This window comes from Podarcis erhardii (assembly GCF_964252035.2).
Source record: "Podarcis erhardii genome assembly, chromosome: 5".
NCBI lineage: Eukaryota > Metazoa > Chordata > Lepidosauria > Squamata > Lacertidae > Podarcis > Podarcis erhardii.
Genome location: NC_138509.1, coordinates 58444193 through 58461163, shown reverse-complemented (window position 1 = coordinate 58461163; position 16971 = coordinate 58444193). Strand labels below are relative to the sequence as shown.

At 44.7% G+C, this 16971-nt stretch overlaps 1 protein-coding gene across 3 annotated transcripts in view; it reads left to right on the top strand.

Annotated features, from left to right (window-relative positions):
• LDB1 (LIM domain binding 1) overlaps nucleotides 1-16971 on the top strand; it is a 59829-nt gene that overhangs the window by 22835 nt on the left and 20023 nt on the right. Inside the window, exon 1 of one of the 3 annotated variants that reach the window (XM_081863878.1) lies at nucleotides 8859-9264. The exons of the other annotated variants lie outside the window; for them this stretch is intronic. The gene's annotated coding sequence lies outside the window, so the exon portion shown is untranslated. Of the gene's footprint in view, nucleotides 1-8858; nucleotides 9265-16971 lie in introns of those variants that run through there. 3 annotated transcript variants of the gene reach the window in all.

Sequence of the window (16971 nt, the reverse complement as noted above, 5' to 3'; positions counted from 1 at the left end):
CCTATTTTGGTGGCCTCCAGATGTTGTTAGACTCTAGTTTTCATCACCTCCAGCCAGCGTGGCTAATGGTCAAGAATGATGGAAGTTGTAGTTTAAAATGTCTTGAGGGCACCAAGTTGGAGAAATTTGCACTAGGGCATTTTTATGAAGCATTTTCTTCCCTCTGCATGCTGTATGGCTGTTTGTTATTGTGATTTCTCCAATTCCACCAACCCTGTCCACTAGGCTTGATGTCACTGAGCAGCCAGAGGGCAAGGCTGTGTGCACCCTACACAGTTAAAGCACTTTCAAAGCACCTTCTTTCCCTCAAAATAATTTTGGGCACTGTAGCCTGTTAAGGGTTGTTGGGAATCATAACTCTGTGAGGGGTAAACTACAGTGCCTAGAATTCTGTGAGGGAAAGAATGTGCTTTCTCCAGTGTCCTTTAATGTGCTTCAAATGTCCAAGTAAGAGTGAACCAGTGGAAGTTTCATTGGTCATTGGGCCAGGTGGAAGTTTTCCTCAACTGGGCAACAAATCCAGTTGCTGAAAATTAATATAAGTAGCCCTCATAGGAAAAATATTTTCTACAATCAAGCGGTACATATATATTTTATGAAATAACAATAAATAAAAATTGTACCCATTGTTTACTCAGAAGTAAGTTTCAATGAGTTCAGTGGGGCTTACTCTGCAGTGGGTGACTATAGCAATGCAGGCTCAGGAAGTCAATTTAGGGAGCAGTATGGTTGTAGAGAGACACTTGAAAACTCGCCTCAGAGAATCACATATTAACACTTGCTTCTTTTTCAATGACAGCTTCATGTTCAAAACCAGCACCACCCAGTGAAAACCAAAGGCTCTAGGCCAGGCCACCGAGAAGTGCCGCTTTAAGTGGCTTTTTTTTTTTTTAAGGGAGAAATTAGTAAACTGTACCAGTGTTCTATTATGAAAATAATGGACCATAGGCCAAGTCCTTGTTAGCTTGTTTGATAATTCCTTTGCTCGTCAAAATGACCTCAATCTCAATTGTCAGAAAAAAACCCCAACAACAAATCAGGCACAGAGCCAACAAAAAAAATATTATTGACTGCTCACAATCTTTTGTTGGGATCACCTAAATGGAGCTTATGGTCCAGTCTGAGAATCTCTGGTCTAATAGCTTAGTGCAGGAATCAGTGACAGTTACAAGCTCTGTCTAAATGTTTTCAGAGCAACTTTAAAATAATTTCCCTTCTGTCTCAATGACTGGTTCAGAGACACCTGATGTCTCTTTACTTATCTTTCAGGGGCAGTGCAGGGCCATCAAACAAATTAAGGCATGCTTTCCACCTTTTATTCAGGACAATGTGCATTACATTATCATATAATGCAAGCACAAGAATTGGTGTTGGGGTCAAACTTCAGCATCCTGAGAATGTCATCTTCTTTTAAGTTTCTAGCCCTTAAGGCTGCAAAACAAGACTTGAAAATGCCCTGAACATCATATGAAATCTCAGAAGCCAGAGGGGGAGGATGACAGGAATTTTAGTGGACAAGCAGAACAGATTTAGCACCTGGCATAGCTCTTTGTTCCTCCCTATGGCTAACAGAAAAAGAGTAGATTATGCAAAAAATAATAATAAATCAAATTGATATTGCATGATTTTATACAGGCCACTTCATTTGGTTTTCTTGGTCAAAAACAATGATTTATTTATCTCTAGACAGACACAGTCTCTTGATTATATTGTGCTACCAACAAACAACAGAAGAGATCAAATTATTCCAGGTTGCTATATGCTAAAGGTGCCTGCAGGGCAATGAAAAAGTTGGTAAAACTAGCTTTGTAGTTCTGTTGTTCAGAATACTGTCATGCCAGGAATCTGTATGTAAAATCTGGTAAGTTTTTGTAACCTAATAGAATCCAGCTGGAGCAAAAACTGTCCGTAGCTGTGAACCCCGCTTGAGGCCCTGCTACACATGAAGTAGCCACATGTTCCTGTATAGCACAGGAGATAAGCTGAGTGGCACCCATAGCAGAAGCATACCTGGGTACTGGGAACATAGCATAGAAGCTGCCTTGCTGGGGGCAGCTCTTTGGAAACCTCATTGATCAGTGGCAACAAAAGAAATGAGATCAAATGACAGTGGACTCTTTGCCTGTGGAACTAGGACTAGAGAGAGAAGATGAAGGACTCTGTTTAGCAGGCCCTGAAGGAAGCACTTAACTGCCTGAAACAAGTGACAGGAAACACCTGCTCAGCTATGGCCTTTGCAAGGTGCAGAGGTCCCCCCCTCTCCTCCCGTGACTTCGCATGCCAACAAGTCCTGGAGTAGACAGCCTGCCTCTCAGATGAGGGCCCTTCCCCACCGTCACACACAAACAGCCCCAGGATTTGTTGGTGAGCAATTGTTTTGGTGCTTTCTCTGGAGTTAACCAGTGTCCCTTCAAGCCCCTCAGGGTCCTACACATAGCATCTGGAAATCCGACCCAACCTGCACCCTCCATATTCCCTAAGGCGTTCTATCCATCTTGGCTATCCAATCTTGGCAAAGCCCCAGCGAAAAGGACTTAAGTTTCTGAGCAGCTGTGTCTCTCTTCTAACAAGGGGAAATGCTCCTTGTCGGAGAGCGGCATCCGTTGCCACGTGGTTGGATCAATGGCCGTAAAGCTGTGTCTGTGTGATTTATATCTCCCAGAGCACCAGTGCTAGCTGCACAGAGTACAGTAAAAAGGGGCTGGTGAACTGTGGCACATGAAAAGACTGAAGAGAGAGCTGCAGGAGTTGAGAGAGAGAGAGAGAGAGAGAGGTTCTTGTGCTGCTGGACTCCTATGTATAAAAGGTGGAGGGGATCTTCTTCTTCCTCTTCCTGTTAAAATATGTATAGTGCCCTTCGTCCAAAGATCACAGGGTAGTTCACAACATTAAAATACAAAATGAGACAACAAACAAATACACAATACCTCCCACTGGAGACTGAATAGGACTTCCGCCAACCACATCCCAGTCCTGCTTCAGCATCCATCCAATGCCTCTTTAATTATTAACTTGACCAGAACCAGAACCAGCTGGAGCTGCTGCATCTTTGTGGACCTGCTCCAAAGAGGGATTGCTGAAGGTGAGGATGCGCTGCAAGGCTGCTGTAGCATAAGGGTGCCCTAATTGAGAAGACGGGAGAATAAAATGCACACACAGGGCATGTTTTCTTTCTGCCTACCCAAAGGTTGCTAAAGATGTGTTCCTGCTAGAGGATGTGTTCCAGTGACATGGACTGATGCTGCTAAAAAATGATATTGCTGACCCCCACACCTACCAGTCTGCAGGACTTAGTGGTTTTCACCCTCCCCAAATACGTGTGGGAAAATTAGCCCTCCCCCCTGTTTCTGGATTTTGATACACCCCATGAGGCAGGTATAATTCCCACCCTCTCCATGCCTAGCTAACCTGAATCACAGAACTTCTAGTTTTGTTGGGAAGCTTGTTTGTCTCATTTCCTAAGCCCATTATAATATGTATGTAGACATTCTCTATCACTGCAGTGTTGATGGTGGTGCAGTTGTGTGATGTGTGAATCTGAAATGTCAGGTGGGATAGAAGTCTACAATGTGTGAATGCCTGAAAGAAATGTACTCCATTGGATTAATAGATCTGGTACTTTGATCTGGAAGCTCTTGATGTATGTTCAACTGCTGCCAGTGGCGTAGCGTGGGTTGTCAGCACCCGGGGCAAGGCAAGTACCGTATTTTTCGCTCTATAACACGCACCCGACCATAACACGGACGTAGTTTTTAGAGGAGGAAAATCCGTAGGCATGCCACCCGTAGGCATTCCCTCCATAACACGCACAGACATTTCACCTTACTTTCTAGGAGGAAAAAAGTGAGTGTTATGGTGCAAAAAATACGGTAATTTGCGCCCCCTAACCCATGGATTTGCGCTCCCTAACCCTAACCCCCAGATGTTGCACCCGGTGCGGCCGGCCCCCCCTGCACCCCCCACACTACGCCACTGACTATTGCTAAAGACTACTTATATAGTTTTGAGAGAAAAATGTTCAGCACCAATCCCACCACACCTGTAGAACAGGAATCCTGATAACTTTTCTCTCACAGCATTGTGGTGAGGTTAAATACAATAAAGGCTGTAAAGCACTTAGGAAATAAAGAATGTTATAGTAGGCAGTATTAACAGTGTTGGCACTTAGGGTTGCTTTGCTATGCTTCCCAGTGTGGCACACATACAGGTGTGAAGAGGAGGTGGAAGGGGATAAGTTATTTTGCTGTACCTCCAAAATATCAGATTTATATGATTGTGACAGCAAGGGATTGGGTCTCCTTTTCTAGGAAGCCTTGAACCTGCATCAGCCACAGGTTAGAAACCTAACAAATATGTGTGCATTAGGATATGCTGTGGCTCCATTCCCCAAGCTCATGCAGCTTTGGGTCCTGAAGAAGTGTTTCCTTGCCACTGTGGATTGTTAGGATGACACCTGTTAATGCCAGGAGAGGGAAATGGATTAAAAATAATAATATTTTACAAAGGTTATTAATATTTTTAAAATCAGATTCTTGAGTTATCAGGAAAATAGCTTCATAATCAGCCTTTCAGGTTCCATGTGACCATTCAGTGTTTTATCACATGGTATGGTACCCTGAATTTTGGAAATGACTCATAACCCTTTGCTGCAGTAGTGAACATATAGCAGCACCATCCTTTTCCAGACACCATCACTACAGCCATGGTAACTGGGCACATCAAATAACAGATCCACCATGGTGCTTCTGCTGAGAGGAGCAGTATCTCATGAAGGTGCTATTCTGTGACTCATCCTGTTTTGTCTGCCGTTCTTTGCAAAACCCAAGTTTATTAGAGGACTGCTTGGTAGCATTTTAAATCAGAGCCAGAAACTGTCCCTTGCGCCTAGGGCTAGAACCCTAGGCTATGCTGCTTTTTTATGGCATTGAAGCAGCCAAGAGGAGAAATTCTATTGCTGCCTTTGCTTATTAGGCTAGAAACTCTGTGATCCACTTGGGAGACTGAGCATAGATCTGAGAACGTAGTAGTAGCAGCTCTGTGTTTTTTTAAATACTGGCTTCCTCACCTTGATCATTTCCCTGTCTGCTCTTCTGTTGAGCTCAAATGGGTGAAACACCTTCACTACAGTTGTCTGGAACCACCCAGAAGTGTTCGCCTAACATTTTAATGTTTACCATTCCACTAGAACTGAAGGGGTAACACAGTGAAATTAAAACTAAAATCTAGTTTTTGTTTTTTAAGTTCTTTACCACAGCATGCATCATTGATCCTTGAAACATGCTACCATAAGATCATGGTGATAGCCAATAGTTTAACTAACTTCAAAAGGTGTAGAATTTCTTCCTAGACATAATCCTTACCATAGCCATTAATTAAAATGGTTCAGACATCTTATTTCTTTATAGAAATATTTTTTAATGAAATAGCAGTATAATAAATATGAAAGCAACAAAAAAGAGTAAAACCACACAGTAAAAACCATATAAAAAGTTAAACACAGACATCAATTAACCATTATAGATGTGTTCTTCATTTCCTTCACAGGCCTGGTGGAATAGAAAAGTTTTCAGCAGGCGTTTAAAAGTTGAAGCAGAAGGCGCCTGCTGAATCTCTGTTGGCAGAATATTCCACAGGCCTGGGCTGATGACTCTAAAGGCTCCATTTCTTGTTATCAAGTGAGCCTTGCTAACTTGGGGAATGATCTACAACATTCCTGCAGATTATTTTAGTTCTTGCAGATTATTTTAGTTAGTGATCAAGATGGGATATAAGGGTTCGGGTGATCCCTGAGGTACCCTGGACCTAAGTTGTTTAGGATTTTGTAAATACATACAAGGACCTCTTGCTGAGGATGTCACCAGTTTAGGAGAGTGAAATAACTGAAAAGTGAATGGCAAAGGCTGGAGTTATATGCTGATTCATTGCACTGTTTCAGGCTTCCTCTGGTACATCTGGAGCTGGTTCTTGTCAGAGAGGGGATACTGTGCTAGATCTACTAACCACATAAGACTGATCCTTTGTTTTTATGTAGCCGAGACGCACATCTCCTTGCTAGACCCTCACTAGAACTAACTCTCATTCTTAGGAAATTTGTGACCTGAATTCTGTAGCTTAGAGTCTGGTAATTAGAACCATTCCTAACGCTAGGCTGTTCCCGAAAGCAGAGCTTTGGTTTGTCCCAGTGGCAGTTTGACACACAGCACTTTAGCTACGTTTTGTGTGTGTGTGTGTGTATGATTTCGTATTTCAGCACATAATCCAAGCCCCCACTCCTTTTATGAAAAAGAAAACAGATGTGTTTTCAGCTGGAGTTGCAATTGCACGTTACCCAGAGTTCTGCAGAATGAAGTATTCTTCCATTATTTTCTTACTTGCTCAGATGAGTAGCAGGCATTTAAAATGCTGTATTTATTGACTTCTGATTTTAGCATCTGATGAAAATATGACAATCCTGGTTCAGACTGCCAGTACATTTAGGTTTGTGCTGCTAAAGCAAGCCATCAGTTATGTGGAAGGCACACATTCCATATTTTGAGGGTTTGTTCTATTACAGTCAAACCTAGAAACCTGTAACTTAAAAAAAGTCTATTGTGCTAGAACAGTTGTACACATGCAGTTGTATATGTGTGCACATTTGCACAACCAGCTATATACTCCCCCCCCCCAATTATTTTCCAGTGCTCAGTTGAAGGAAGCACCTAATTTTATGCCTTGAATCTTACTGGCTTTTTTACATGGTGTATATCTCAAAATTACTCTTCATTGCAGGAGAATTAAATATACCAACCAACACCAGCCAATCTGAGTGGCTAAAAAGGCTTGCTCTAAAATGAAATGATACATACCTGGGGTTTAGTTTCCAAGTTAAAAACAATAATGTGTTGTTATTACTTTTTTCAGGGAAAAAATGCAATTAAAAGTTCTGAAGGAAAAAGTGTCTTTTGCCAGCTCTGTCCATCAGTTCTCATTTGCAAAAGCTGCCATGTGTCCTTATTTTGGGATGTTGCATTCTACAGAACATATATTGCCCATAGAACAGGTGCTGAAAACTCACTTTTGTCCCTCGTTTCTGGCTAGCACTGGATTTCATGCTTCCCTGCTTAGTAACATTTAGGGTTTGAAAGACATCTTGTCTGTACCTGCAAGGTTCCTATATCCCAGGGCAGCTCTGAAGGGGACACAGTGGCATTAGACCTAATGAGTTGGAACTTGTAGCTCTCCAGCTGTTGTGGGATTATGGGAGTTGTAGTCCAGTGATGTCTGGAAGACACAGGTTCCCTACCCCTGCTTTAGTTCAATACTATCTTACATAAAGACCAATGCTATAGATTCACTCTGTTTCTAAAATTAGAAATGTGAAGGCTCAAACGTGCCTGCAGGTCACTATCCTGTGCTAGAAACCTTCCACTGAATTCTAAATGTGCTCATAATATTTGTAGTTATTCATCAGGCGGCCAGTATAGGTACTCTTATTTATGATTACATGACACGTTCAAGGCTGAGCCCTAGGCTAAGGTTGCATCCTTTTCTCCTGACAGTGGTTCTGTGCTATTGACAGCTGGAGGACATGCAGTGATGCAAAAGGAATGGCTTTCGCCATTCCCAGCAACCAAACTGTGAAGCTGTTGGCTCCTTTGTTGGATGGGGGGAACTGACAATCTGAGCCCTAGGTTCCATGGCTGTCCTTGGTGAGCCACACCACAAGTTTAGTTCTACTGGTTTTAGCCATTGCTCATAACAACTTGACACAAATTCAGCCCTGCTGAAAGGGAAGACAACTGTTTTTGGCTACCTATAGAAGAGACCCCATATCACAAAAAGGCACCACATCCTGGGAATTGCATTGAAGGCTTTGGACTGCACAGCCCTAGGATGTCTCAACCCAGTTGCCCTAATTACACTGAGATATAAACATTTTGCATCTGGTATTGCAGAAATTTAGGCTTTTGGTCTACTCTAAATCAAACCCTACAAGCTAGCAGGAACTGGAGTAGTTAAATGCCCATCTCCCCACATACAGTTCCGCTAGTAATTATTTTCGTGGTTGTTTGTGGGTAACAAAATATCAGTTTCAGCTGGATTCTATGCATGTTTAATTTACTTGGAAGTAACTCCTACTTAAATGCAAAGGGTTTTTGCTTCTTAGGTGCGTCCTTGCAACAAACTACCCCGTAGGAAAAAGCACTTCAAGCTATTTCAGTACGCAACCCCAACCCTTTCATTGAATTAAAGCGATTTGGGCACTAGATTTGCGTAGATGGAAGAAACGAGTGAAACCTCCCAACGTGGCGAAGTTTCCTTCCTACAGGGATATTTGCAAGACCTGGAATAAGGCACGCTTTGAAGCTCTCCATCCCGCTTAGATGGGGGTGGGGGGAATTGGCCTTTTTATGATTTTTTTGTTTTTGCTGTAGAGCCCGAGTGTTTCTTCCATGGTGGGAGAAGACCTGGTACTTCCCAGCCTGCTTTACTTAGAGTGGGGAGCTTTTCACCCACCCCTCTTCTTCTTCTTCTTCTTCACCATCATCATCTTTAAGGGCGGATGGCATCACCTCCCACCGCAGCTTTTCTCTCCTCTGGTCTTTCCGGCTGCCTGGCGTCCCCTTCCCTCCCTGGGATTTACCTCTTTCTGTCTGGGTCTGTCTCTCCCTTTTGTTTTTCTCAGCCTAGGCATGGCAGATCCCTCCCTCTTTCATGCGATCAGAGCAGCCCCTGGAGCGGGGGAGAGAGGAGTGGGAGTGGGGAGGGAAGGCCTCCTCCTCCTCCTTGGAGAGGAGCTTCTGGGCCTCTTTCTGAAAGGCACAGGGAGGTGTGTGTGTGCGTGTGCGTGCGCGCGTGTACGCGAGAGCGAGCGTGTGTGCAAGAGCCGAGCCTCCTCCATGCCCCAACAGAGGGCCTGAGACAGCAGCAGGAGCAGCCATTGTTCAGGGAAAACCTGGCAGACAAAGGAAGGGCTTCCTCCTTTTCACCGAAGCCTTCCTGTTTCCTTCGGCGGCCGCTGGCTCCGCTAGGCCTCTCGGCAGCCGCCGCCGCCGCGCTCCGCTCCCGCCTGGTCCAGTTGCAACCCGGCTCCTGGCCTTTTTCTCAATTATTCTTTCCATTTTGAACTTTCTCTCTCCTCTCCCCATGGCTGGCTGGGAGTAAAGCACCCTCGGGCAGCAGGGATGTTCTGAGTTCCCGTCTTGCCGCCGTCTCCCACTTCTCCCCCCAGCCCACCGTCCCGCCCCTCGCCCGCAACAGCGACACTCCGCCACTTCTCCCCAGGTAAGGCTCGGAGCTCGCCGCTCGCGCTCGGATCAAGTTCGGGGGAGGTCCGCGAGGCCGTCCCGGGTGCCTGGGAAAGGTCCGGGGGGGGGGTGGAGGAGCCGGCGGCGGGGGCGGTTCAATGGCTTCTTCCCAACCGTGGCTCTTGCATGGATGCGGCGCGGCGAAGGGCTTCCTCCATCCGAGCATGTCTGCGCTCCCAGAGCCATGTGAGGATTGGGAAGGAGCTGTGCTGGGCAGGAAAGGCAGAAGGATTGAAGACACTCCGGCTTGCCTTTTGGGTGGGTGGGAGGATCTCCCCGCGAGGGGGTCTTCTTGTTCCCAGCCTGTTTTTTTCCTTTCTTCTGGATTCCTTTCTCTTACCCTCCCCGCCCCGGTGTCTTTAGGCAGTGACACTAGGCCTTACTCTCCTCGGAACAGAGTTGCAAGCTGGCCCTTAAGTAAGAGGGGGTGTGGGAAGCGAAAGGAACCGAGAGGGTTGATTTGGCGATGGGGGCTTCCTAGGTCTGTGGGCTTTGCTTAGGAGCAGCAGCAGCAGCAGCAAAGATCATAAAGTTTCCTTCAAGGTGTGTGTGTATGTTTGGTCAGTGGGCGAGGGAGGCCGCCAAGACACGAGTGAGACCAGAATTCTCCTCTAGTGGAGTTTGCAACTCCCAAGTCTGCTGTTTTCAAAACAGGGGAATGGCAGAATCTCGAAGTGTTAGGAAGAAATTGTGAGAATGGTTTTTTTGGGGGGGGGGAATAGGTCCCTGGAGATAAGCAGCACGAGGGGTCGCAGTGTGCATGATGGGGGTCGTTTAATTTTTCTTTGCCGGAGGCTGTTCTCCTGCTGTCACTCTGCAGCAGTCCTCTCTGGCCTCAGACCTTTCCCTTCTGCCTTGCTCCTGCCTCTTTCTGTAAACCAGAATAGCTTGTGTTTGGCTGAGAGCTCTTTCCCCTGGAAAACCAGTTATAAGTTTTTCCAGTTTCCAGGCTGCTCAGCGAGGCTAGAGCTGGACAGGGTGGTGGAGGAGTGAGTGGCCTTTGCATATCCAGTAGGTCGGTGCTGGAGTTGGGATTCTGTCAGGGTGGAAGCTCTCTTAACCAAGCCTTCCCCTGTTTTATGCATTTCTTAAGTTTCAAACAAATGTTCGGACTTGGGATAGGACAGTAGTTCCTGGGGGAAATGTGGGGAGTGTTTTCAATTAACCTGTCATATTCTGTGATTCTTCTTAGTATCCTTGAGTCTAAACATGCTTTGTAGCTCTATCAAGCCCTGTCCAGGGGGCAAAATTTGCATTGGACACAATGTCTTCAACTTGGAAGAGCCGGCGACTTGTACCCATAGGAGTTTACTTACTGTGGTCCTTCCCTAGTGGAGAGCACATTTGTCTTGGGATCATTAGAAACACTGGCTAATTCTAATCTAGACCCTAGCTGCTGGTTGACTCAGAGCAGGGTAAAGAGGTGGGGATATGTTGAGTTTATGAAAGAGAATTCTCACCTGCACTAGGCTTAAATGAAACCTTCTACAACCTGGTGCCCTCCAGAAGTTTTGGACTGCTAACCTCAACCCCAGCCAGCATAGTCAATGGTCAGGGAGAAGGGGAGAGGTAGTCCATCTGCAACAATTGGAGGGCACCAGGTCGGGAACAGCTGCTTTAGTGTGTCTTGGGACTTTGTACTGAAATTAGAACACGTCCACTTCTTTACAGACTCTTGCCTCAAAGAGGCCCTGCATACCAGACACTAACACTGTTAGTGTAGACAACTCTACAGAACTTGAATTTCCAGTTTAGTGTCTCCCTTTGGTTTCTTGCAAGTCCTCAGGACAGGGAGAAGGATTTGTTAAAATCTCAGCTAAAGGTTTGACAGACTACCTTGTGGCACCTTAAAGACTAAACACATTTATGACAGCATACATTTTTGTGGACCAAACTCTGGTCTATATGAAAGTTTGTGCCATAATAAATTGGTTAGTCTTTAAGGTGCCTCAAGACTTTACATTTTTTGCTTCAACAGATTAGCAAGGATATTGTATTCACTTTAGGTTTTGTTATTTAGGTGCTTGGTCTCCAGACTTAGGGAAGGGTGTGTGTGTGTGTGTGTGTGTGTGTGTGTGTGTGTTATTTGACAGCAAATCATAAAAATCTTTGGACCTCTGTTGTGTGTTGACAGTGTCAGTATTCATTGTGGAAAGATAGATAAGGGATGAGATGCAGTTTCTCTAGAAGATTTGGTGAATAGAGGCTGCAATCAAGAGCTGCTCAAGGGGCACCATCTGTCCTCCAAGGTTTAAGTTTCCCCATCTGGGTAGTTATTCTGAACATGGGATGACTAAAGCAGGCTGGAAAGCAACAACCTCTCCATGACAGACTGGCCACATACAGTGTAAAGCACAGTATTGTGCTTCATCTGTACTGAGCCCAGTAGGGAGTACAAACAGGTCAGTAAGAATCATTTAAGGAGGCTGAGGAAAGCAAATAATAGGTCAACAGCCAACTTATTAATCTCCTTAGTCCTTTGTTATAAACAAGCCATTTCTATCTTTTCTGCATATTTGCAGGGCAATTGTTGTGAGTTTATTTGGAGGAGTATGCTGGTAAAATGTTTACGTTAATACTGCCAAAGGAGATATCTGATACTTGGGTGTCTCTCCTTTTCTGGAAGCATCAATGAAGGAACTGAAGAAGTCTCCACACAATGGATAATCTCTTGTTGCTGGGAAGTTTTGAATGCGCAGGGATCTGTGTTTGAGTTTGTGTCTCACTTGGAACAGTACAGAATCATAAAGCACTCTAAAGATTAAAAATATAACTATCACTCACACAACAGTGCTATCACACTTTATGTGCCCTGTGTTTTTGAATGATTGTCAGAGAACACCTTCCTGCCGAGAAATCCCATGAACATTTTTCATTTCACCCATCAAATATACCCAAGTTGAGCATATACTATACATGTGACGAAATACTCCTGTCTGTATTACTATGTTTTTGTGGTTCATTCCTCCCCCTCCCCCAACTTTTCAAATCCAAGCAGTTGAAGAGCTCCTGTCAATTACAGACCATGCCCATCATCTTTGTCTTATTGTCTATGGTCAGTTCCAGATTACTTCTGGGTTTCCTGTTGTAGAAAGAGATCTAGTAGGCATGCTGCTTCTCCGTGTTGCTCTATCCAGTTGTCATGTAAAGTAGAGGGTTCTCTAGCTATTGAGTAGCACCATAGATTTTCCAGTAGGAATTTATTTGGGCAAGGGGAGCTTCCTTTCTTTTCTTTTTTACAAGATTGTAAGAGCACCTGGATTTCAAACTATTGTTTAGAGTAGGCTATGTTGTAGTATGATTGGGGCCTGCTGGCTAAACATCACAGCCTGGATCTGCACAGGAAAACCTGCTGATTCCACTATCTCCCTCAACAAAGCAAAACAGTGTTGCAAAACAAAACCATTAGTGATTAGGTGAGGGATTATCAGTTCCCCAAAGCTGTATCTTCTTAGCTCTGTCACACCATCTCTTGAACATGCTCAGTACTGATTCAGATCTATTCTGTAGCTTTTGGAAACTGATCTAATGGAAATGTGGTTTTTCATTGTGCTTCTTTATTTTGGTTTAGAATTCCACAGCAGAGAGTCCTAGCCCAGACTCTGCAGGTCCTTGGCACTGGATTTAAGGCATGCCATCCACTCTCCAAAGCACTGTGCTACTGCCAACCCACGGGGGCTCATGGTTGCACAGCACTTTGCTGAACAAGCTGACAAGTATAATTTAAAAAGCCCACAACTCACACTTTTATTTCCTCTACTTCTTTGTCAAGGCCTTTCCAGTTGTATAGAGGTATATATGCTCCATTTTGCTTTTTGAGATCTCTCTTCCTTCCCATAAGAGTATTTGGGCCAGCTCATGTAAGGGTTAATTCATTTGGAATGTAGAATAGCTTTTGGAGGTTATAAAGAAATGGCAATAATGTGCATACAATTGACTAGCATTGGGAATGCAAATAATGGATGTGCTTGCCAGTCTCTGAAAGGGAAGCTGCTCAGCTTATTCCATGGGTAAGAGGCATGAGCCCCAAAAGGTAGTCCAGCTCATCTCATGTGTCTTACCGTGGGTGGAATGGGGAGAGATATGTATGATCCCTCTTCAGGCTTTATACTGGAAGCGTGAACCACTGGCACATCTGCTTTGCTGTAGTCCTTCACCAAATATGCCTGTCCCCCCCCCTTGTTGCTTTTAAAATGATGAATAGGACCACCCTTTCTGCACCAAGAATTTAGAATTCCAAAGTGGAGTACTTTGGGATTCTACCTTGGCTTTAAATGTTGGTTGAAGTGTGCAGGCTATAATCCTGTAAACACTTACCTGGCTGATAGGCCTACTGAGCCTAGTGGGGCTAGTGAAATAGATAACCGTCACTTCAATTGACCAAAATTTTGCTTTTTTTCTCCTAACACTGTTGCATTATAGGGTTTGAGGCATCAGACTTGATATAAATGTGGATACATAACCTCAGAAATAGTGTAGACTTCAAAATGGGCAGCACTGATGGTAGGACAAAATCTGGAGTAATGCACATTACTTTAGGAAAGATTTTCTTCAGCTTTTGATCCTTAAAACAGCAGCATGTGAGATCACAATCCTTCCACCTCTTCTTTCTTTTTCTCTTTTTTATTTGCTGTGTTTCTGTCCTGTTGTCTCCTAAAGCGGAACACACAAATGAAAGAAAAACAGAGGGCCTTCCATCAAACTTACAAACTAAAGAGACAAGACACACAAGGGAAGAGGGATAAAATGGTGAGCTGTAAGTAGGCAGTTTTAACTCACGTGTGCTTCCTTCAGCTCTCTAGTCTCAGGGTTGGAGCACATACTGGTGTTTTGGAACTCTTGGTGGAACGTTGCCTTATACACTGCAGTGCGTTATATCTTCTGAGTGTCCAGGAAACTTAATGGAGCCAGGAAGCACCTATTTATAGTGCCAGAAGCAATGCTGGGATAAGAGAGTTCAGTGTATCAAAGACATGGCAGGCCAAAGTTGCAGGCCCAGTTGATCTTCTGCAGAATGATAGTTGAAGGATCTCTGCAGCAAATGTGGTTGTGGAAACTTTGACTTGGACCCTTTTGCATTTGATACTGCATTCTACTTTCTATCCGTTACTATTGATATTTGTTAAAGAAAACTCTTCCCGCTCCCACAAAGCTTGATAAAATTATCCCAGCCGCCTTGTTGGCATGTCTCCTGCCTTACATTGTATTATTATTATTTAGATACTGAGATGTTAATAAGTTATGAGAGTCTCTTTCGTGAATTGCAGGGATGGGGAGCCTGTGGTCCTTCAGGTGTTCTTAGACTCCCCTTGGTGGCAGCCGGCATGGCCTCTAGCCAGGAGTGATGAGAATTCTAGCTCAATAACATCTGGAGGCCTGCAGATCCCCCCTCCCCAATGCATTGCAATCCACACAACTCTATATTTCTCCTAACATTTATCTGCACCAGTCCTCCTTACCATTCTACCCCTGCTGCAATCATGAGACCGCTTTTAAATATATTTATTATTTTAGTTATTTGCATTTGCTGGTCAACTTAGACTGGATGTTGTTTAGGTGCCTTGAAGCAATTAGATTTTACAACAGAATTTAAAGTACAGCATAGACTAATGCAAGCAAATTCAGTATAAAAGTCTGATACCAAACAAGGAGAATAAAACATCACAACCTTTCTCAACTTCACTGGCTCCTCATTTGCTTCCAGGCCCAATTCAAAGTGTTTGTTTTGACCTGCAAAGCCTTACACAGACTGGGACTTTGGAACCTGGCAAAAGACATCCTTCGATATTTATCATTCCATGCAATATGACCATCTAAACTGTTTTGCCTAAGTGCCCAGTCAGTCTGATATACAAAGAGTAGTTGCTAGAGAAGAGGACCTTCTCAGCAGAGTCCCTTCAGTTGTGAAATGCCCTCTCAAGAGTGGCTCACCTGATACCCACACTAATGTCTTTACAATACCCTAAGAAGGATCAGGCCAATGGCCCATCCAGTCCACATCCTGTTCTCCCAGTGGCCAATCAGATGCTGTGGGAAACCAGCAAGCAGGACCCAAGCACAAGAGCACTCTCCCCTCCGTATTACTGCCACCAACTGTGGAGGCTGAGCTTGGCCATCATGGCTTGTAGCCACTGATCCACCAGACAGACTTAGTTGTTCTCCAAGGCCTTTTAACATCTTCTAGCATTCCTTTACATTGGCATTCATCTGTGAAGCCAGCTTCTAGATGGGGTTGTAGCCGGGATGCCAACCTAAGCTGGTGAAAGGCACTGTGCACCACAGATACCACTTGCACCTCTAATAACAATGATGGATCTAAGAGTGCCCTCAGGCTACAAACATGATTTTTCAGAGGGTGTGCAACCTCATCCAGAACTTCATGTTGGAAAGTGAACTTCATAACCCCTTTGCAACATAGTGTTTATGTTGGAGTGCAGCACCAGGGAAGAGCCTTCTGGCACCTTAAAAGATGTGCACCATCTTTTGTGGACTGGGGTCCACTTTATCAGATATACCAGTGTTTCCCAAACTTGGGTCTCCAGCTGTTTTTGGACTACAACGCTCAACATCCCCAACTACCGGAACCAGTAGTCAGGGTTGGTGGAAATTGTAGTTCAGAAACAGCTGAAGACCCAAGTTTGGGAAGCACTGAGATACATGAAGTGCTATTCTATGTTTGTAGGTCAGTATAAACCTAATGGTAGAGAGAGGAAGAAGAAAGCAGCGAAGCCAGGGTGAAATGAAATGCAAAAATGTAACAGCTGGGCTAAAGCTTAAACGTATGCAAAGTTTACCATTCACAAAACAGTGTTAAAGATAACAAAAGCACCAAGCACCTGATGGTCTAGTCTATGAAAGCTTATGTCATAGTAAAATTTGTTAGCCTGTAAGACTACCATAGTTTTCCCTCTGTAAATGGCTTGAATACTTAATACCAGAGGTCAGCAAGCTTACCGGATGATGGGCCAGTCCACGCTCCGTCTGTTGGAGGATGGGTCGGAGTGTGTGCGCACGTGCACTCTTCCGGATCAGAGGAGTGCCCATGCGCACATGCTATATCCGGCGCTCCTCTGACCTGGATATGTGCCAGAAATAGCGTGTGCGCATGCGCATGGGCGCTTCTCTGTCCTCCACACATGCACACATGCTATTTCTGGCACACATCTGGGTCGGAAGAGCGCCTGTGTGCATGCACACAGGTGCCATCAACCTGGAAGTCAGTCCCCACACCGCGCCACACTGGTAAGAGCGGGTGGCGGCAGGGGTCGCCATGGGCCGGATAGACGAGCCAACCCCTGCTCAATATGCACAACTACTAAACAAGGGGTTTTTTATGTTAGGAAGAGCATACTTTGCTGCCTTATATTGGTCCATCTTGCTCAGAATTATCTGCTGTCTAGCGGTAGCTGTCCAGGATTTCAGACAGGGATGCCAGGAACTGAATTTAGTTTTGGATTTGGTATTGCAGATTCTGTAAGGGGTGTCATAACAACATAAGCAAAGCCTGCTGGATCAGGCCAATGACCCATTTGGTACAGCATCCTGTACTCATAGTGGTCAACCAGATGTTTGTGGGAAACCCTAAGCAGGACCTGAGCACAAGAGCGCTCTCCCCTCCTGTGGTTTCCAGCGGCGGGTATTCAGAAGCATTGCTGCCATTGACCACAGTGTCAGGCCCCTTTGT